This window comes from Chiloscyllium plagiosum, chromosome 3 (genome assembly GCF_004010195.1).
Source record: "Chiloscyllium plagiosum isolate BGI_BamShark_2017 chromosome 3, ASM401019v2, whole genome shotgun sequence".
NCBI classification, from domain to species: Eukaryota; Metazoa; Chordata; class Chondrichthyes; order Orectolobiformes; family Hemiscylliidae; genus Chiloscyllium; species Chiloscyllium plagiosum.
Genome location: NC_057712.1, coordinates 115,222,283 through 115,245,094, shown reverse-complemented (window position 1 = coordinate 115,245,094; position 22,812 = coordinate 115,222,283).

Genomic DNA, 22,812 nt, shown 5'->3' with positions numbered 1-22,812 from the left:
ATTGTACTCTTTGCTATCTTCTCCCCAGCCCTAAACCGTGCCCCCCCCCACCACACTCCCGCTTATCTCTCCATCCTGGAAGCTCCCTGCCTCCATTCCTGATGAAGGGCTTTTGCCTGAAACATCGATTTCCATGCTTCTCGGATGCTGCCTGACCTGCTGTGTTCTTCCAGCACCACTCTAATCTAAACTCTGGTTTCCAGCATTTGCTGTCCTCACTTTTGCCCAGTGGGCTGAATGGTCTCCTTCTGCACTGTAACAATTCTGTGATTCTGTGGAGTCTTCCATCCAATTTTTCTGGGGCCTGTGAAGAACTCAGAGTGATCTGCGTGACACACTGCGTCCATTGAGTGGAGGGCACATTGCAAATTATTTTCATGATTTGTTTAATATCTATTAAAAGTGTGCATTTATATTATTTTACAGTTACAGGCATTCTACTTGCTAAAATAAATAAAATTGCTTTCTTGGCTCAACAGTTTGGGGACCTGTTTAGTGGTGGCACACAATGTGTAATACGCAACCAAGAGAGGACACTAGTAGTTCCTTCAGTCCTTTCCTGGCAGCTTCTTGTGCTGATGTATATTTGCCGTCCAACAACCATTCATGCTCATTGAAATGCACAACTTAATTCACATCAAATTGCCCAAGTTATCTATTTCTGGACTTGTACTTAATCATGTTCATGAGGCTAAACCCATAGAAATGTCCAAAAACATGGTCGTTTCTTGAAGCTGGTCGTCTTGTCTGCCACAGTCCAAAAAACCAATGAATGTTTGAATGGAACTGATCTTGACTTCTTCCACACCATAAATATGAAATCAGAGTATTGTTCACATATTTTTGTGGCTACGCACTCATGATAATTTGGGATAAGCGTTGGAAAATCAGTCGCAAAACACTGTCTTTTCTGAATTAATAATCAGTTGTGTTGGTAATTGCAGCCTGATCAAATGGATACCACTCCAGCAATTCCTCCTCCGGAAGTGTGTTTCCAGGTGCTCACACAGCAGTTGAATAAATTGAAAGATAGCAGCAGTGGTATTGTGAGAACAGCCAGGACCTTCTTAACATCATTATTTCAATAAACACATTCACATAGATACTGAGTCTTCAGTTTATTGATCTTGGCCTTTGCAAATTGTATGGCTGCAATTGTTGTGAAACAACTTCTCTGCAAGAATTTGCCAGTGATGCCAGCTCACCAAGAACATTATTCAGATCTGTCAATGCAAAATAATCCTGCGGCTTTATGAGCATTTTCAGACACTATTTGCTTTATTGGATCGTTGCATTTATTAATAAAATCTGTGCAATACTCAGTCAAGTACTGATCATGTTGGTACATTCATTGCAAAGTGTTCTGACAACCACCTCACATCATTCAGAGGTCAAAATATCAGTGTGTCACACTCAAAGGATTTGCCAGAATCTTCAAATAGTCCGTTCTTCACAGACCTGCTGAACATTGCCACACAGTGTCACAGCTGCCAATGGCTGAATGTGACAAAATGGCTGCTAGTGTTTTTTTAGCTGACACAAGATGGTTCAAGAAAAGTGTAGCTGATGCAGCATTTCATATAGCCCAAGTCACGGCCTTCACAGACAGATAACAAAATGTTTCTGAGAATTACAATAGAGTCTTAGTAAGATGGGGCTAGAATGCAGACAGTAAGACTCTGATAAGACAGCTCAGATGGAAACTGCTTGATATAAGATTTTTGATATTAATATGAAATAGAAAGGGAAAGCTGCACCTACCTTAGATGAGTCTTTACAAACAATTATAATTATGTAATAGAGTAGACACATAATAGTAGTTTTAATATATTAGATGTTGGGAAATTTAATCAAATTTCTATCGGAATGCTTCCAGCCTTGGATACGGAGACTGGTCACAATAAACACTCTTGGAGAATCTTGATAAGGGTCTAAGTACCATTTGATATTTAGTACAGATTAGAAGAAAAGTATGATCCCACAATAATCAATAGTTAATTGTCACTACATATTAAATACACTAATATGGATATGTTAAAATTATAAATGCAACCATAGAACTAACACCAAGGAATTCAACTGAATATCCTTTTAAATATCATATATACTGGTGTATAGGTCGACCTCATGTATGTCAACCCCTTATTTTTGGTTAAAGAATCTGGTATTTTTCATGCACCTCGTGTATAAGTCGACTCTAGTTTTTCAGGGGTCTCTTCCTGACCATGCAGCTTTAAGGGGCATGATTTGCACATTTTTGATTCAACACCTCCATCATCACATGTTACACACACCAGTATATATTTGCACAACGTGATTTTCAATTTGTTAAATTGAATATTCTATATATATATATATATATGTATATGTACACATTCTATATATATTCTGCATAGTTACTGTATATATTTATTTATGTAATGTTTACATACATATATTTGACCTGTGTATGCAAATATCTATGGTACCTCATGGCTGCTATCGATCTTGTCTTCCTGCTGTTGCCTCAGTTTCTTAGAAGTAGGTGTTGCGTACAGTTGTGCTCTGAACTTATTGTAAAATCCCCCTCAAATTTTCCTGACAAAATGGCATCACGAAGGAGCAAGTATACAGCACAGTTTAAACTAAGTTTGCAGACAAGAACAACAAGAAGCTACAAGGGAGTTCTGCGTTTCTGAAAAACTTCTGAGATTGGAGGAACAAAACCACACGGTTAAAGGCTGTGCCAAAACAGAAGTATGCCAACCGAGGGAAGCTGAACAAGTGGCCACATCTACAAGAAAAGATTGCTGACTGGGTAATGCAGAGTCGTCAGAATGGAAGCATAGTGACTCAGCAACGTATCAGCATGCACGCCAAAAACAAAGCAAAACAAAGATGGATTCAGTGATTCCAAAGCCAGTGCTGGAAGGTGCAGTGAGTTTATGAAAAGGTATTATTTAGTGCTTAGACAGAAAACCAAGATTGCCCAATGTCTACCAGCAGAACTTAATGACGAGTTTAATTGGGTTCCATTGCTTTGTAATCAGAAGCTGGAAGAAAAATGGGTAAAGGCTCTCATACATCAGCAATTTGGACAAGACCTCAATGAACTTTGATATGTCAAGGAGCAGAACTGTGGACTAGATTGGAGCAAATATAATTTTGTTTAAGACAACTGGCCATGAAAAGGAGTCGATTCACTGAGGTACTTGCAGATGGGACAAAGTTAAAGACTTTGGTGATTTTTAAGCGGAAAACTCTGCCCAAACAGAAATTTCCAAAAGGCATTGTTGTCCTTGTCCATGAAAAAGGGTGGATGGATGAAGGTGGCTGCAAGACTTGGATTAGGGAGGTCTGGAATATGTGACCAGGTGGACTCAGAAAGGGGAAAAAACGTACTGGTTTGGGATTTGTTCAGATCACACAGAGTGAGAAGTGTTATCAGTGAACTTTGGGCTACTGATATTGCAATAGTTCCTGGAGGCCTTATGGGCATGGTGCAGCCACTGGATGTTAGCATCAATAAACCTTTTGAGGACTTAGTACGGAAGAAATGGGATGCTTGGATACAAGAAGGGGATAAAAGTTTCACAAAAGATGGCAACGTGCTTGTTCCATTACCTGCAACTCTACGGGAGTGGATTGTTGAGACCTGGAAGGAGACGAAAACTGAAATTATTGTGAAAGCCTTTCAAAAAACGTGGAATTTCTAATGTTTTAGATGGTACGGAGGATTACTATTAATGGTTAGATGGAAGTGATGACAAATCAATTGAAGATCCCTTTGTGAGTACAGATGAAGTTGATCCATATGAGGATATGCTTGATGCAGACAACTGGAATGAATTATTCAGTGGTGCAACTGATGAGGACAGTGCAAGGGTTCTAATTGACTTTTGCATTTACCGGTAACGTTTGTTTTAAGCAGCTTTCCCATAATATTTGTGATATACGGTGAGTAGAGTTTTTTGCTGTGCGTAATGGAAAATTATCCATTTACTGTGAAATTAATTATCCATTTACTGTGAAATTAATTATCCATTTACTGTGAAATTTATAAGAGAATGCTTTTCTTAAATTCAATGTTGTACTGAGCTTTGTAAACGATGCTTTGATGAAGGTTTGCAGTTAGCTTATCTCTGTTTGAATTCTGTAAACATTCAACTCGACCTTGCAATAGTCGAATTCAGAGAAAGCTGACGAACTGTTATGTCTAGGACCAGGGGATGAGAGGATAACAACTTGAGTTTCCCCCAGTCTTTGCCCTTGTGAGTGTGATAAGGAACACTATAAGACAAGCATCTGTACAATGTCCTTACATTGAGGCATCTGGTTTAGGGTAATGAGTCAATCCTGCAGGATTTAAAATAAAGATCCTTTCTTTGCTCTTGCTAATAATTGAGTCAAGTCGATTTAATTTCCACGACACTGTGAATATCAGTTTTTTGATGTAAAGTGTTTATCGTATATTATTAACTGTTCCATGTGGTCTTTTTTCAATAAAGTACTATCAATTTTTGTTTTGTTTTTACTGCTCCTCTGTTTTTATTTCATGAATTGTGTGTTGTACAAATACCCCCAGTAGATGGCCTGACCTCCTGCAGCTATATCCATTAACCTTTATACATATGTGTAGACCTACACGCACTTTACAGTACTGGTAACTGGAATATGGTACGACTGTACCGTTCTACTGTAGCAGGCAGAATGGAGACAGTTATTTTGTAGATAAATATTCAATAATGTCCATAACTCTTTTTCCTTTTGTTGTTTATCATTTTATATCGAGATCTGGCTCTTGTTTGTCCATTTTTTGTCTCATGTCAAACAAGAATGTCATCCCCTTTGAAAACAATACCTCGTGTATAAGCCGACCCTCCCCCAATTTCAGCTGAAAAAAATGGTCTTCAAAACTCAACCTATATACATGAGTATATATGATAAATAGCTATTGGCAGTATAGAGAAACTTTCACTCCATCAGCGGGGAGATTAGAACAACAAAAAAAGTATAAACAAGAAAACTTTGTAAAAATAGCAAGGTGGGGCAGCAACAGTTGATTAACAGGGTCACTATGACCTGGAGAGAATAAACTATCACTGTTTCCCAGCCGAAAGAACACAGGAAGAAAGGCAGAGAATGATGAGAAGTCAGGGAGAGAAAGAAGTCATATCCCCTGGAACCTTAAAGAATCCAAATAAGCTCTTCCTTAATGACTTCAATAAGCTGTATAAATGATTGAATTTCATTCCTATCAAAGGGATTTGAATAGTAAAGAAAACTAGTATGAAAAGTATTTAAAGTAATGACTATAAAGTCTATCCTGGTATCAAACTTCCATCTTACAGCATTTAAATAGAAGAAGTTGTAAGTGGCAGCTGCTAGACAGAGAGTGTTTGTTTGACCTTTCAAAGTCAAGTGAGAGGGAAGCTGCATCCAAAACTGTCAGCTTCCTCACAGAATTGTAGTATTAGGTGTTACTATGTTTGACTTTATAAATAACTTTATATTAAAGCTGATATTACAAACTTTATAACAATTGGTAGAAATTCACATCCTTTCTAATCTTCTGTACTAAGGTTATCAAGGTTTGTAAATTACATAACAGAATTTGAAAAGTCATTAATATACAATTCAGCTAGCAAATGCCTGGGAAGGGACGTAACTGTCAGTATTGGTATGTGGTCAATAAGATGTATTGGAAGAGGCCAAGATCAGGTGATTGGGGATCTGGCAAACATCATGAGACGTTGGGAGGAGCTATGGTTGACCATGAAGTTGTCCATCATTGATTATGTATTTACAGGATTGGGTGTGCAGGTCAGAGGAGATGTGGCAAGCACTGATGTCAATGTTGCATACAAGCATTGTAATGCAGCATGTATAAATATCCTGTTTTTTTTTATTGGGAAAAGTAGAGTGTCCTAGAGACCTAATTTACACTGTGTTGGTAAGGAGCTCTGAATAAAAATTGATTTGTGCTGCTGAACACGGGACTCAGACTCCTCTTTAAAATCTCACTCTAACAGACAGTTCTTGGAAAGTGTTGCTAATTGACAGCTGCCTCCAAGCAGTATCTACTCCCAGATTGTCTCTGTGAACAGCATACTGGCTGTTCCAACAAATGTTTGAGTTGGCGTTGCAAGGTTGTAGATATTCCATTTTTCTTTCTCATTATAACATTTGATCTGTGAAGATCACCATCAAGGTTATTGTTAACATAGAATTGCTTGATTGTTATCACAGTGGAGATGCTGTCACAAGCAGTCAGTTTCAAACTTTCTGCAAGGATGGACTTTTAAGCAAGTCCATGTGTTGGTCAAGGCTTGCTGTACAAAAGGGACATTTTTTTGAAATGCAATTTCCTTATTTTCATCCACTTTAGATGTATGAAAACGGATTTGTACAATTTGTCCAGGAAGTGTCTGTATAAGACAAAGCCAATACACTCTACAAACTCAAAGGTGTAATTCTTTCTGTGCCAGCTCTCAGTAATTGCTGTGTACTTTGCTATATTATCATCAATGTCTTGTACAGGAAGCACAGATTCATTCATCTTTATTGCAAGCATGACATTAGCAATGAGAACTTTCACCACATAAGCATTGATCTTCTTGCACTCTGAGCTCTCCACCTTTAGCTCACAATCTCTGAGTGTTTGAAAGCTCATTGACCTTTCCTTTGGACAATTTTTAAACTTATCAAGGAAACAATGCTTTAAAATATCAAACAGAAACATCATTCACGAGTGGCATCACATGTTATTTGCTTCTGGAATGGTTGTCTGTTCTCAGACCTGGTGCCTGATCCTCCTGGTCACTGCTGAGAGGACGGTAAACTCCCCAGGTTTCCCTGAGCCTTTTCTTACAGCTTTTAACTCAAGTTCCCAACTGGAGGTGATACAATCTGCCTTCTTCCCCTTCCTGTTTTGATGATCACCTGCTTTTACAATTAATCAGGAGCTGGAAATGGCTGTGTGGTCAAGTGGATGATCTTGAATGAGCAGAGCAGGCTTGAGGGGCTGAATGGCTGAATCTTGCTCCTACATTCTTACTCTATCCAATTATCTAAACAGCATGTAATCAATGAGCCAAATGCTCTGAAAAAACTGGACACTGCTAGTTAAGGGTAAGATGGAAGAGTGGAAGCAAAGGGCACTGTGAAGTTGTGGACAAACCATTGACTTCTCATAGAACAGAAATAAAATTTTGTCAGGTTTTCTGACACAATAATGTACCCAGTTGCCCTTCAGTGAATCTGGTCAAACCATTCCATTTCCAAAGGCTGCTGAAGCCATCTGCTGGCAGTTAATTGGTACTAAATTAAAATTTTCACCAGTAATCACATTCTAAGTAGGTGCGAAACATAGGGCAGGTTGATTTTTGCACTCTGCCATACTACTCAACAATAAATGTGTCATTTTAGCCCATTAAATAATATTCTAGATTAGAGTGGTGCTGGAAAAGCACAGCAGTTCAGGCAGCATCAGAGGAGCAGTAAAATCAACGTTTCGGGCAAAAGCCCTTCATCAGGAATACAAATTAAATAACAACAAACCAATTCAAATGTATTTCTTGTTTGATGAAATTTTGTGTCAAGGTGCTAGATCTCATCGTATGTGGTGTGACAGCCTATTTCGTCAATATGTCCCTTCCAGTTTCCTTACTGGTTATACTCACAGCTGCTCAGGCATATGACCCCAGCACAGCAAAAGCATTCAATTTAACAAGGACGAGAGAAGTAGAGGAACCTCTGCCGTCCTAAAGCTTCTTACTCATTAGAACATTCCCACAGCCGTCAACTTGAGACGGGTGAATCAGATTCAAGGTGAAGAAAGGATGGAAAGGATTAAACAGATTGGAATGGGGGGCAGGGGGTGGACAGAGAGCGAGCTAAAAGTGAAAAAGAAAAAAAACTGAGAAAAACATTAAATGTAACTTTTTAAAAAATCTTTAAGAACATGCTACTGCACGCACAAATGAGAATTCACAGTTTAACTTGTTTAAGCCGGAGATTGATTGGAACATATTAACAGATATCATATCTTTTATAGTGTATTTGTATTCTAAATGACTAGTCCTATCTTTCTGTTGTGTACTCAATGGGTAATTAATGAGGAAATCTAGCAAATTCTTAAAAATAATAGGGAGGCTATGGACAAGATGCCATTTTTGCAAATTGAGTAGTGTAAATTGAATTGCAAATTCTGGAGATTCACAATTCGCATCTTCACTCTTTATACTGTAAATCAACTGTCTGATTTGTAGTTTATTAATGGTATTTGTTGTCAATGGGCCGTCATTTTTACCAACATGATTCAGCACATTATTAATTTCAATTTTTCAGTAAAAATGCCTTCTGAGGAACACAAAAATGGAAGGAAAATGGAATATCATCTGCTTCAATGCTTATTAAATAATATGCAGTGTACTGCAGTTCTTGTCACATCACCAAGATATTTTGAGTCATTTGCTCGTGGCATTTGTAAGTGAACATGGAGCGAAATACCAATCTCCTTCCACATGAACATAATTCACCACCTACACAAAATAGCCTTTTCATTATTGTGCTCACAAGGCTGAATGTGCTGTCAAACATGAAAGTGCATTTATCAAGGTTAGTCTGGTCACAGTTAATATACTGCAAATTTCCTTCTCTTGGTACCTCACATTGTATCGATTCTCCAGAACACCACATATCTAACTGTATGTTTGAATAAATTGATGTTCATGTATTATGCTTTAGTAGAGACACATATCTGTCAATGTATGACAATTTTGAATAATATATATTCCTCACTAAATATATTTTATGGAATGGAATCGAACATAATTCTCACTTTCCGAGATTATTTTAAAATGAGTGATTTCTTGTTGATGCCTCTTTCAGAAAAGGAACTAGGTTATTCCCTGTAAGACCTGTCAAATTCCATTGTAGAAATGGCAAATCTAAAGAATAAAACTTAAATAGGACAAAATGTTAATCAGTGCAAGTCACCTTGAAGTAATGGCCCAGATGTTCTGATGGACAGCAAGTTATCAGGGCAGCACTGACTGGAGTTGTGTATCAGAGCCATGGGTGAAGATAGATACAGTAGACTCCTTGGGAATTGCCTCAAGAATTGAAGATTCCGATAGGCAATGCCCATGTGCCTGGAACACTCTAAAACAGTTAATTACAGGTGTAGAATTCAGAAGGTTTCCTTGCAATTACATTAATAATTACCCAAGAGACGTGGGTCTGCAGGTACAACAGGTAATTAAGAAGGCAAATGGAATATTGTCCTTCATTGCTAAAGGGATTGAGTTTAAAGGCGGGGAGGTTGCAGTTGTACAGGGTGCTGGTGAGGCCACACCTGAAGTACTGTGCGCAAGTTTGGTTTCCTTACTTGAGAAAGGATGTACTGGCACTACAGGGGGGTGCAGAGGACTTTCACTAGGTTGATTCCGGAGTTGAGGGAGTTGGCTTATGAGGAGAGACTGAGTAGATTGGGATTATATTCATTGGAATTCAGAAAATTGAAGGGAGATCTTATAGAAATACATAAAGTTATGAAGGGATTAGATAAGATAGAAGTAGAGAGGATGTGTCCACTGACAGGTGAGACTAGGACAAGAGGGCATTGCCTCAAGGTTAGAGGGAGCAGTTTTAGGACTGAATTGAGGAGCTTCTTCACCAGAGGGTTGTTAATCTATGGAACTCCTTGCCCAGTGAAGTAGTTGGCACTACTTTAGTAAATGTTTTTTAAACTAAGATAGATTTTTTTTAACAGTAAAGGAATTAAGAGATACAGTGAGCGCACAGGTAAGTGGATCTGAGTCCACAAAAAGATCAGCCATGATCTTATTGAATGGCAGAGCAGGTCAAAGGGCCAGACAGCCCTTCTCCCAGTTCTATGTTCTTATGAATGAAAACCTAGTCTAACCCTTGAGTAATTGTTCAGCTGATTCTCGATTTGAGATGGGATATAATACTCTAGATGTGTATATAGCAAAAACATATGACTGTGATAGGCAGTGAATGCAATCTATCAGGAAGATTGATTGGTATGAACAGTAGCTTTTACCCTTCACTTCATTCCCTTCCTCAGGATGGATGCCTGAATGAAATATAAACAGGCCTTTGATCCGATAAAGATTTGCTTTATTTCCATAACACTGCAAAGTGTTCCGTTCTTTATCCTAACTTTGAATTTAATGTTCAAGCTTGGATGTTAAACTACCTTCCGTTACTCCCCTAGGCAGAGCTTTTCCACATATTTTGGCTGTATTTTTAGTTTATCTTTTCCTTATCACCTCTCAAGCTGACTTTCTCAGATGTATTTCGTTCTTTTATAATATTTCATCATAAGCTAGACTGCTCTTACCATTTATTAGACTGGTGAACTGAGCACTTGCTCATTGCAGTAATGTTCCCACATATCACTGGTTACATGTATTCCAGCAAGCATTTTAGTCAATCAAAGTTAAATGGGAAGTCTATGACAGTTTCACACATTTCCCTTTGTTTAAACTCAATCAGCCTTATCTAAGAATGATGATTTCTGGCCTGGTTTCCATGACAGTGGAATTTTAAGCAATTTCCATGGAAATGAAATTAAAACAGAAAGAATTTAAGGCACGATCCTGATCATTGACCTATTTCACTTTAGTTTCATATATTCTAACCCTATGCACAATTTCTAAACATTTCTAAGTTCTAACAAAGGTCATCAGAAGACAGATTAAATTCAGACGTGGATCTAATTGAAAAAGGATTCAGAAGGAAGAGGAAAGGAATTATTTTATGCAGTAAGTTGAAATGATCTGAAATGCACTATTTGAAAGGAGGATGGGAGCTAAGTTGTTAATAATTTTCTAAAGTGAATTGTTTAAATATGTAATTTGCAAAGATATGTTGAAAACACAGAAAAGTAGGAATTACTGGATTGGTCCTTCATAGGCTCACGGGACCAATAGCCATCTTATCATGCTCTTATGATTCTGAAACTATTTACATACAACTCAGTTCACATAATAGAAATAGTTGGCAAGTGGACTCTAATTGGTAGAGGTGTGCCATGGAGAAAAATAAATTTACAGTACCTTTCAAATAGTAAAGTGTTCACACGCTCCTGCAAGGAGAAAGCATAAAACTTACTTTTTTTGGGATAAGGACAAGTTGTGCCACATTTTTTGCAAAGATTTTTGCCCTAGGGCCCAGCAAGTTCTCGTCCTAAACCTGCCCCATTAATTGTCGCTCCTGCCCCAATATCATTCATCACATCTGTTTTCCATCCTATATGACCATACACCGTTCCCGGAAGAACTAGCCATGCGCTAAGACCAGCATCCATTGCGTGCATGCCAACTTTGACTACTCACTGCTGTCTTGGAGAGGTGCTGCCATTTGATAGCTGCCTTGCTCAGCTTCATAGACTGTGAGGAGAGATGCCCAAGGAGGGGAAGCTGGCACTGTGTTTCTCTGGAAGAGACCTGGAGGTCCTGGTTGATGGAGAGGTGTCCTTTTCCTGGAGGACCATCAGAGGAGGTGGCGCTACCAGACAATGCCAGCTTAATCAGTGATTGCTACCCGAAACTCACATCCCCAGAACTTTAGTCTGGGATTCTGGATTATCAGGCCAATGACATTACCAACACACCACTACATTCCCCCCCAGAAATAGCATTGGCTATTCAGCCCCTCAAACCTGTGTGTGGCCTAAATGTGACACCAGGCCAAAAGCAATACACTTAACTCCTAACTTCCCTCTGAAATGGCCGAGCAAACCATTCAGTTCATGAGTACTCAGAGACAAGCAACAAACGCTGGCCTTGTCAGCAACGTCCACATCTCATGAAAGAATAAATAAATAAAAATCATTTAAAGCCCATGAAGGTTCGACATTCTTCTAAAACAATGGTGATGTGAATTGGACATAAACACTTCAGATCAGGTCAAATCATTGAGTTATCAAGGCCTCCTCAACTTATACTCTTATGCCACTATTTATAAAGCTAAATAACCTATATGCCTTTCGAATAGCCTTAAGAACTTGTCCTGCCACCTTCGAAGACTTGTGTAGCTATATCCCTGGATCACCCTGCTCCTGTATTCTTTAAAAATTGTGTCAGTGTAACTTGCCTCTTCACAGTCCCTTATTCTGAATTAACATTTCAGTCTTTTGAGCCAATACTTCAACTCCTCGACTTCTGACATTAGTTCCCCTGAGTTATGCTGTTCGAAGCTATGCTGTTGTCTACAAAGTCAATTCCCTGTAGATCTCATTTGGCAACCATTCACTTGGAGTTATTCATTCTGTACCCAGACTCATAAGGTTCAGGTAGCCCAGGACCAATCCAATTACCACCACATTTATGTTATTCATTTGGAACTTTAACCGTTGTCTCAATGGGCTAAAATGCTGTGTCCTTGTGACAAGATAAATGTTGCATGCTCCTCACTTGTGCAAAACCCTTGTAATGTATACATCCTACTTACAGATTTATCAATCTCAACCTTCTCCAGAGCTCCTCAGATGCCAATTCTTCAACCAGGTTGATTCACTCCATGTGATAGCAAGAAGCAGTTGGAGACATTTGATATTGCAAAGGCTATGAGCCCTGAGAACACTTTAGCAATCATTCTGAAGAGTTGTGCTCCAAAACTTGCCACACCCCTAGCCAACTGTTTCAGTACAGCCAGGACAATGGCATCTAACCAATAATGTGGAAAATTGCTGAGATATGTCCCTTGTTGCCCTTGAGAAGATGGTGTTTAGCTGTCTTCTTGAACCACTACAGTCCATGTGCTGTGGGTAGACCCATAATGCTGTTAGGGAAGGGGTTCCCAACCTTTGCCCCAGCAACACTGAAGGAACAGTGATGTATTTCCAAGGATGGTGAGTGTCTTGGAGGGGAACCTGTAGGTGGTGCATGCCAATGTTTTTGCTGCCCTTGCCCTTCTAGATGGCAGTGTTCATGTGCTTGGAAGGCACTGTCTAAGGTGCGTTGGTGAATTTCTTCAGTCCATCTCGTAGATGGTACACACTGCTGCTATTGAGCATCAATGGTGCTTGTGGTTGTGATGTCAGTTAAATAGCTGCTTTGTCCTGGATGGCGTGAAGCTTTGCGAATGTTGGTAGAGCTGCACTCATACAGGAGGGTGGAGGGGTTTGTACGTTGGCGGACAGGCTTTGGGACTTCAGGACAGGAGTTACAAATGTAATCAATACAATGAAAATGTATTGATTTACATTAACATTATACCAGGACTGCAGCCACTGCATTTATATGTTCAGTCTCGTTCAGTTTCTGATCAATGGAAACCCCCAGGATGTTGATAGTGGGGGATTAAATATTGGTGATACCATTGAATGTCAAGAGGTGATGGTTAGATTGCCTCTTGTTGGAGATGGTCATTGCCTGACACAAATGTTACTTGTAATTTTGTCAGCGCAAACGTTCATATAGAATCCCTACAGTGTGAGAGCAGGCCACTTGGCCCCTTGAGTCCACACCACACCTACAAAGAGCATCCCACTCAGACCCACTCCCTTCCTGTATCCCTGTAACACTACATTTCCCATGGCTAACCCATCTAGTCTGCCCATCCCTGACTCTATGGGTAATTTAGCATGGCCAATCCACCTAACCTGCACATCTTTGTATTATGGGAAGAAAACAGAACTCTCAGAGGTAACTCACACAGACATGAAAACGTACAAACTCTACACAGCCAGTCACCTGAGGCTAGAATTAAACCCAGGTCCCTGGCACTGTGAGGCAGCAGTGCTAACCACTGGGACACCATGCTGCTGTATTTCGAAGGCTTGCTGCATTTTAACATGGACTGTTTCACTATTTGAGGAGTCGTGAATGGTGCTGAAAGTTGTGAAACCATTGGCAAACTTCTCAACTTCTGACCTTATTGATGAAGCAGCTGAGGATGGTTGGGACTTCTGCAGCAGCGTTATCACCCCATGAATGAATATAAAAATGTTCTGGAGCTGACCATCTTCTAAGCATTTACATTGTATTGATTACATTTGTACTTTCCTCATTTCCTTTGTTAAAATTTTAACTTGAACAACTGCCTTTTCTATCAAAACCATTCATGAATGTTCTGCTAAAGTTCATTTAAAGTCTTTTCTGCTGCAGCAATAATAATTTGGGTTCCCTTGCAACTGGAAATTTCCTTAAAGCTGACTTCTTCTGCATCTTTTGTCATTCTGAATAGGACAATATTTCTGAAAACATGCTTTGTTCCTCAGGCAAAGACCAAGATGGATCATCCATTTGACATTTCTGGCTGGAGATGCTTGTACATTCTGCAACCTTGTATTTTGCACTAATGTGCTGAGCTACCCCACCATTGAGACTGGAGATATTTGTGGAGCCTCGTCCTTCAGTGAGCTTTAGATTAGATTAGATTCCCTACAGTGTGGAAACAGGCCGTTCGGCCCAACCAGTCCACACCGACCCTCCGAAAAGTAACCCACCCAGACCCATTTCCCTCTGACCAATGCACCGAACACAATGGGCAATTTAGCATGGCAATTTACCTGACCTGCACATCTTTGGACTGTGGGAAAAAAAACCAGAGCACCCGGAGGAAACCCACGCAGACACGGGAGAATGTGCAAACTCCATACATACAGTCACCCGAGTTGTTTAATTGTTCATCACCATTCACAACTGGATGCGGTAGCTGTGCAGAGCTTAAGATCTGAACCATTGGCTGTGTAATTTGTCATCCCTATTGCACTCTGTTTCTGCTGCTTGGCAAGGAAGTGCTCCTGCACCCTTTTTTGAAGTTTCTCACAATTCAAATAAATTGATGATGGTTTCATTGTATCTTGTCCTTCCATTGCAAACGAAAATCCATTTCTTCCTACTCTTCTGACTGTCACTCTACATTCTCTTGCTTACAGTATCATCATCAATATATGAATCCAGTACTTTATACATTGCAATTATTTCACTCTAGTGTTGCATTCATGGCTTATACTTAGCACATTGCAGAATTGAATTAACAAGGCCTTACAAAAGCCTGGTTACTCATGGATGCCTTCCAAACCTTCTGGGTGTTTTGAAACTCATGCTTATAGGAAACCTCTCTGCATTTTTAAAAGTTAACTAGTTATATCCACTGTAGTATTTGCTGTGCTAAAAAAAAAGATGAAAGGGCTGTAAAAGACCTACCAACCTATTTATTTCTTCATTTAATTTCTCTGATGTTATATTGCAAGCATTACTTCTAATTCACTCAGACTTGGAATTTTGAAAATTTAAATCTAGGTTATAGCAATTTATGACATTCATTCATCCATGTCCATGATCTAGAGGACACTCAGGCAGAGGTAATTACCCCTGCACTCTGTGCATTTTTCTAGTCAGGGGCAATCAACTAGACTGCAGTGTGATTTATGTAAACGACATACTCAAGCCATCTGTGCTACCACTGGAGACAATATGATCGTTAGGGTTATTATTCTTTCTAGTTCATCTGACTATTAATCAGAATACATGGGTGGAAGTGAGGTTTCACTTACTAGACAATGCCTATTATTAATACCCATTGGTATTGATTTGAATGCTTTGGATGCAGTGTTGTGCCAAAGGAAATACACCACATAAAGAAATATCCTTGCGAACTGATAGCAACCACATTGACTTTTCTAAATCTGAGACCAAAATCTCTTTAGGTCCAACTCTTAGAAAGTTCATATTGGCATTATGACAGGAAAATCGACATTTTGGGCAAAAGGCCTTCATCAGGAATACAGGCAGAGAGCCTGAAGGGTGGAGAGATAAGTGAGAGGAGGGTGGGGAGAAAGTAGCATAGAGTACATTAGGTGAGTGGGCTCCTCGGATGCTGCCTGAACTGCTGTGCTCTTCCAGCACCACTAATCCAGAATCTGGTTTCCAGCATTGTTTTTACCTATTATGACAGGAAGTCTATCAACTGCCTCAATGCAAGCAGCAGAGATCATAATGCAATTAATTATATTGACCCTGAAATTAAATTGTAGAATGCCTGGATCTATTTGAAGGATGGTAGTGGCCCTAATTTAAAGGGATTTTACACAAAATCTTTAAATGTTCATAAGGAAGAATCTCAGAGTGCCCTTGGATCCCTTCATCAACACCACGCAAAGTATCTGTTCAGATTCAATTATCAATGACATTTTCTGCAGAGAACTGCAAGACATCAGTTCATATCTTGTATAATGAAGAGTGCAAACAATGGTTATATTATCTCTAACCTTCTAAACTGCCCCCATTCTCCCAAGTCAATCACTAACCTAACCAGTGCTGCAGCATAGTCTGATTTCACATGGACGATGGTTGCCATGTCAATGAGATGTTGGTAGAAGGCTATAAGGCTCCAAGCAAGCCCAATTCAATTATGTTGTGATATTATTTTCTTTCAAAAGAGAGAAATACTTATGTTTCATGACCCATATGAAGAAGCTTGAAGCTACAGGAATACATGCCTAAATATAGATTTTTAGCTGGGATGTATAAATCAATGTTGCATATACCTTATAATCTTTTATTTTCAAATAAAGAGACCAAACCTGCATACAGTACTCCAGGTAGTGTCTCAACAGGCCCTTTATACCTAATGTAAAGGTTCCCTACTTTTATATTCCAATCAAAGTGCCAGAAACACAACATTCCATTTGCCTTCCTAATCACTTACTGTGATTTGCATACCAGAACACTCCTATTCCTCTCTATCACCAAGTTTTTTCATTCTTTCTCCATTTAACTAATATATTGTTTTATTCATCTCCCTGTCAAAGTGGATGAGTTCACAGTTTCCCACATTGTAATCCATCTGCTAAAACTTTTTTTCCAACCACTTAACCTATTTATATCCCTTTAAAGATTTTAAGCTCCACTTGAAAACTTACCTTCCTAAGTATCTTGCTGTCATCATCAAATGTAGTTAGCAAAAATTTGGTTCCCTCATCCAGGTCATTGATAATGATTGTAAATAATTGAGACCCTGATATTGACCCTTGTGGAATAACACTACTGAAAGCTTGTCACCCCAAAAGTGACTCATTTATCACTACTCTCTGCTTCCTATTAGCTAATCAATTCCATTTCCGTGCTAATATATTACTCCCTACACATGAGCTCTTATTTTGAGATTTTTAGAAATCTATGTTCACTATATCCACAGGTTCCTCTTTATTTATATCACATGTTGATTCTTCACAAAACAGTACTAAATTACTTAAACATGATTTCAAATTCACAATTTCATTCTACTCTGCTTGATCCTATTATAATTTTCTAAATATCCTATGAGAACTTCCTTAGTCATGGATTCCAACAAGTTCCCCATAGTAAACGTTAGGTTAAGTGACCTATAGTTCCATGTTTTCTACCTTCCTATTTTCTTCAATAAATATGTTTCACTTTACTATTCAATTCAATTCAATTCTCTCCCCCCAGCTCTAAATTCCACCATCTCCCATGACAGGATTTGAACTCGTGATCCTAGAACAGTAGGCTGGGTATCTGGAAAACCACACTGGTGATGGTGCCACAAAGTCACCATCTCCCGAACTATAAGGGAAGGCTATCGAAACTGGGATTATTTTTCACTTAAACAAAGATGATCAAGAGAATTCTTTGATGAGTTCTGGCTCAGTTGAAATAAGGAAATCTGGATGTAGGTTTGCTTGCTGAGCTGGAAGGTTCGTTTTCAGATGTTTCATCACCATACTAGGTAACATCTTCAGCGAGCCTCCAAATGAAGTCTCATTGGCTTCATTTGGTGGCACACTGAAGATGTTACCTAGTATGGTGATGAAATTTCTGAAAACAAACCTCCAGCTCAGTGAGCAAACCTACATCCAGAACCTCAACCTGAGCTACAAATCTTCTCATAAATAAGGAAATGGTCAGTGGCTGATGAACCAAGAACTTTGTTTATGAATGTTACACCCAAAGCCATTGCCTGCTGATATTTCATCCTGAACAATTTTTCTTGGCAGTTTTTGTCAGCGGTGCTTTGCAGTTTGTTTCAATTTTCAGAAGCCGGGTAAGGCGGCAGATCCCAAGTTCACCAGAACAAGAACTGTTAGCATTATTCTGAGCCACACAGCAGTCAACTGAGCTAACTTACCCCTAGTGAGCAATTAGACAGCATAGTTTAAATCATCCCCAAAATAATGAAAAGGTGATTACCAGATCATGCTTAATGCACAGCTTTGTTAAAAAGTGGAATGCTTGACTAGAATCAGTAATGCAAGCAGAACAGCTTTTAAATGGCCGATGGGTGAATTAAGAGAAAAATGAAAGGATTTTGAGAAATGGCAGAGGATTGGGACTCTGGATAGCTCTGAGGAGAGCTAGAATAGCATGGTTGGAAATAAAATCCTATGAATTTGTAATGACAAAAACTGAATATAGAATACCGATTCATATGTGGAAAAAAACCTGCTTGTTCAGTTCCCTAGTGTTGGAATTATTTAACTGTCTTCTCAGATTCACCTTATGACTTTCACCAGGAGAAAATGCTAATGGTCTTGCACTGCCATGATGTGAAACTAATTAACCTTTTCAAAATGCTGCATAAGGGATATATAGAACGTAATTTCAATGCATGTATATGCATTTCCATTTATATATCTTCTTGGATATGCAATTAAAATTTATATTATAGGGCCGACGTAATTATCCAGACTGATATGGGACTAACAATAGATAATATTTGTGTAATCAGTCGTCAAGTAATCGCTACCAATTAGGACATAGAGCAAGAATAGCAAATGAAGGTACATTTCATTAAAAGTTTTTGTTACTATTTTATTCTCTGTAAGTCATAATTTATTGTGATTCCATGTTGATATCAAATAAGGGCATATGAGAATGGAGCAATGATGAACCCTTACTTAATGACATCAGGATCATCTTGATTCACAGGAACATAAGAACAGGGAGTCAATCATTCAAACTTTTGTGCTATTCTGTTAGGCCACTGATGATTTATTTAAAATAAAAGTGATTTACCTGATTACTTTAAAGCCCTTAGAAGTTTTACCGAACAAAAATTAAAGCATAAATTTACGGTCTTCCTGAGATGTGTGGAACTGCCAGCATTAACAAGGTGCAGACACAACACCAAAGGGCAGCACGGTGGCTCAGTGGTTAGCACTGATGCCTCACAGCACCAGGGACATGGGTTTGATCCCTGCCTCACGCAACCGTGTGTGTGGAGTTTGCACATTCTTCCTGTGTCTGTGTGGATTTCCTCCCACAATCCAAAGATGTGCAGGTAAGGTGAATTGGCCATGCTAAATTGCCCAGAGTGTTAGGTGCATTAGTCAGGGGCAAACATAGAGTAGGGGTATTTGTCTGGGTGGGTTACTCTTCGGACGGTTGGTGTGGTCTTGTTGGGCTGTAGGGAATCTAATCTTTAAAACAGAGAATTATAAAATAAAATAATCATAGAAAAGGAAACTGTTAAAAGAGACTAATCACAGGTCGGGAAATAGTTAAAATAGGATAATCACATTTAAGGATGTAGCACAGAAAACATGATACAAAGTGGAAAAAAATTACATTGTGATGACATGCTAGCATGTTCAGGGAGGAAATAGAAGAGGTACAGATCATAATCCTTTGAACATCCTTAGATACTGAAATTGTGGCAGAGAATGGATGGTTGTCAAATTTGAAAATCAATGATGATGCAGTGAAATTTGGATTGCTGAAAACTGCTGTGTACACAGGCCTTTCACATAGACAGGGCAGCAACTGTAAAAGGTTTTCCAGTCTGGCAGTTTAACACTCCAATGATCCCTGTTGTGTCTGCACCTTGTTAATACTGGCAGTTCCACACACCTCAGGAAGCCCATAAATCCACAAATGTTTCAACACTTAAATACCCAACCCAACAGTTCCATGGAAGTCTCCCAATCGCCTCCGAAGACACTCCACTTAAATCAGATGTGGGCATGATTGTAACAGCTTCCCAAATCAGTGATACTTGTTTGGACTTCAATTCCACTCTTTGCCAGTTAAAATTCTGCTCAGTATCTTTCAAACATTCCTCTAAGCACTTGTTTATCAGCATGCAGTTTAACACGGTCCAGCCACCATTCAAGTAGTTTGTACTGAAGCTCTTATTAAAACAGATTTTCCTTCAGAAAAATAAAAATTGAAATGCAATTAGATTCTCCCCCTCCCATCGCACAGCACTGAGACTGTTATGAGGGCTAAAGGGTGTTGATTATAGATATGAAGCAGATACAGAGAGAACGATTCACAATATCAGCTAACACCCAACAAGACAGAAGCTAACAACTACGTCACAGATGATTTAGTTGACTTGGACTCGAGGGTACATCCTCACCTTCTCAAGGATGCTTGGAACAATTTTTTTAAAAAGGCTAGTGAGAATTTGGATGGCTAATAATAGTCAATGTCAACATCTCAAAATGTTAACATGTATTTGTCCTTCCAGGAATCTCATACTGCTTACTCCTCCGTCTAACAGTTCCTCTTGTTTTCTATAATGTCTATTTTCTCTTTCAGTGAATTTGAGTGTTTAAAATAAACTACTGATTATCTTTGAATTCCAAAATTGTGCAACTTGGATAACTCTTCTGTTATTGTTAGTAAATTGGTGAATGTTAATAGCCTGATCAACATTGTGCATCCTAATGCCAAAAGGTCTTGGGTGTGGTCATGGTGACCATCAGAATTTCATTCTGTGTACCAAATCAGTGTTTTGAATCAGTTGGAAGTGCCTGTCCCCTGAGGGACAGATGTGTAGGTTTTGCCCAATGCCCACACCACCAAATAATCCCTGGATCTGAGATGTTGCATGTAGCTGCAACTGTCAGATGCACCCATATCTATTGTTCAACATTAAAGCCAGTAACAAGCGTTTGGCTCTCTATTGCAGCCCTTTGATTAACTTTAGATACAATTTGCTGATTTCAAAGACTGGGTACCATCATCACTGTAGAGGAGATAGAAGAGGAAATTCATCAGGGTGAGCTGCTTTCAGCACAGCCTACCCATCCTCTCAGCTCTCATTATCACTTATTCAGCTTCTCATCTGTCCCGGCCCACTACCAATAATCCCTTTGTTTACCTACCCCTTTCATATTGAGCCACCAGACTCAAAACATTAATTCTAGTTTCTCCTCACATATGTTGCCAGAATTTGCCAGCAATTTCTGTTCTTATTTCATAGCTCCAGCATCCTTTGTTCTTTATCAGATTCATCAGGATGTTACCTGTGTTGGAGTGATTCAGCTCTGATAATTTTACTGGAACAACTATGAAGTGAGAATTGATAGTCTAGGGGTGGGTGAGAGAGGGAAGTATTGGCTGAGATGTACACAGTTATGGCAGAGGCCTTTCCTCTAACTAGAAGGGTCAATAAACCGGGGCACAGATTCAAGGTATAGGATAGGTGGTTTAGAGGGAATTTCAGGAAGAATATTTTTACCTAGAGGGTGGTGGAGTTCTGGCACACACTGCCCAACGAGGTGGTAAAGACAGAAACTATGAAAACATTCAAGAAGGCGGTTGGAATGCTTGCTTTTATTGGTCAGTGCAGAGAAAATGAGGACTGCAGATGCTGGAGATCAGAATCAAAAAGTGTGTTGTTGGAAAAGCACAGCCGGTCAGGCAGCATCCAAGGAGCAAGAGAGTTGATGTTACGAGCATAAACTCCAAATTCATGATAAACAGCTTTAGGAGATAGGGGCTTATGTTGTGCCTGTACAGGACATTGGGTAGGCCACTTTTGGAATAATGTGTTCAATTCTGGTCTCTCTGCAATGGGAAGGATGTTGTGAAACTTGAAAGGATTCAGGAAAGATCTACAAGGACGTTGCCAGGTATTGAAGGTTTGAGCTATAAGGAGAGGCTGAATAGGTTGGAGCACCGGAGGCTGAGGGATGACATATAAAAGTTTAGAAAATCGTGAAGTGCATGGGTAGAGTAAATAGACACGGTCTTTTCCCCGGGGTAGGGAAATCCAAAACTAGCGAGCATAGTTTTAAGGTGAGAAGGGGAAGATTTAAAAGGGACCTGAGAGATAACTTTTTCATGCAGAGGATGATGTATGAATGGAACAAGCTTCCACAGGAAGTGGTGGAGGCTGGTGAAATTACAATATTTAAAAGGCATTTGGATGAGTATATGTTTAGGAAGGATTTAGAGGGATATGGGCCAAATGGGACTAGATTAGTTTCGGATATCCAGTCAATATAAACAAGTTGGGCCAAAGAGTCTGTTTCCATGCTGTACAACTGTATGACTCTGTGCCAAAGTGCTACAGAGCAAGTGCTGGACAATGGGACTAGATAGATACTTGATGACAGGTGCAGATGCCATGGGCTAAATGGTCTCTTTTCCTGCTGTGAAAACCCTATGTCTATCTCAGGGGCAAAGACATGGACATGATGTGCCTCCCAAGATAATGGATCACAAACAGAGCCTGCGGGACCAATGTAATTGCACTCACATGGGTCCTTAACCAATGAGTCAATACAATGTTACATAGAACATTACAGCGCAGTACAGGCCCTTCGGCCCTCGATGTTGCGCTGCCCTGTCATACTAATCTGAAGCCAATCCCACCTACACTATTCCATGTATGTCCACTTGCCTGTCCAATGACAACTTAAATGCACTTAAACTTGGTGAATCTACTACCAATGCAGGCAAAGCATTCCATACCCTTACTACTCTCTGAGTAAAGATAGATACCTTCACTATGGATGGGGAAATGGGAGAATTTGCGAATGGGGGGAGAAGGGGAAACTGAGGAATTGAGAAAATGGAGGAGATGGGGTAGGGGGAGTAG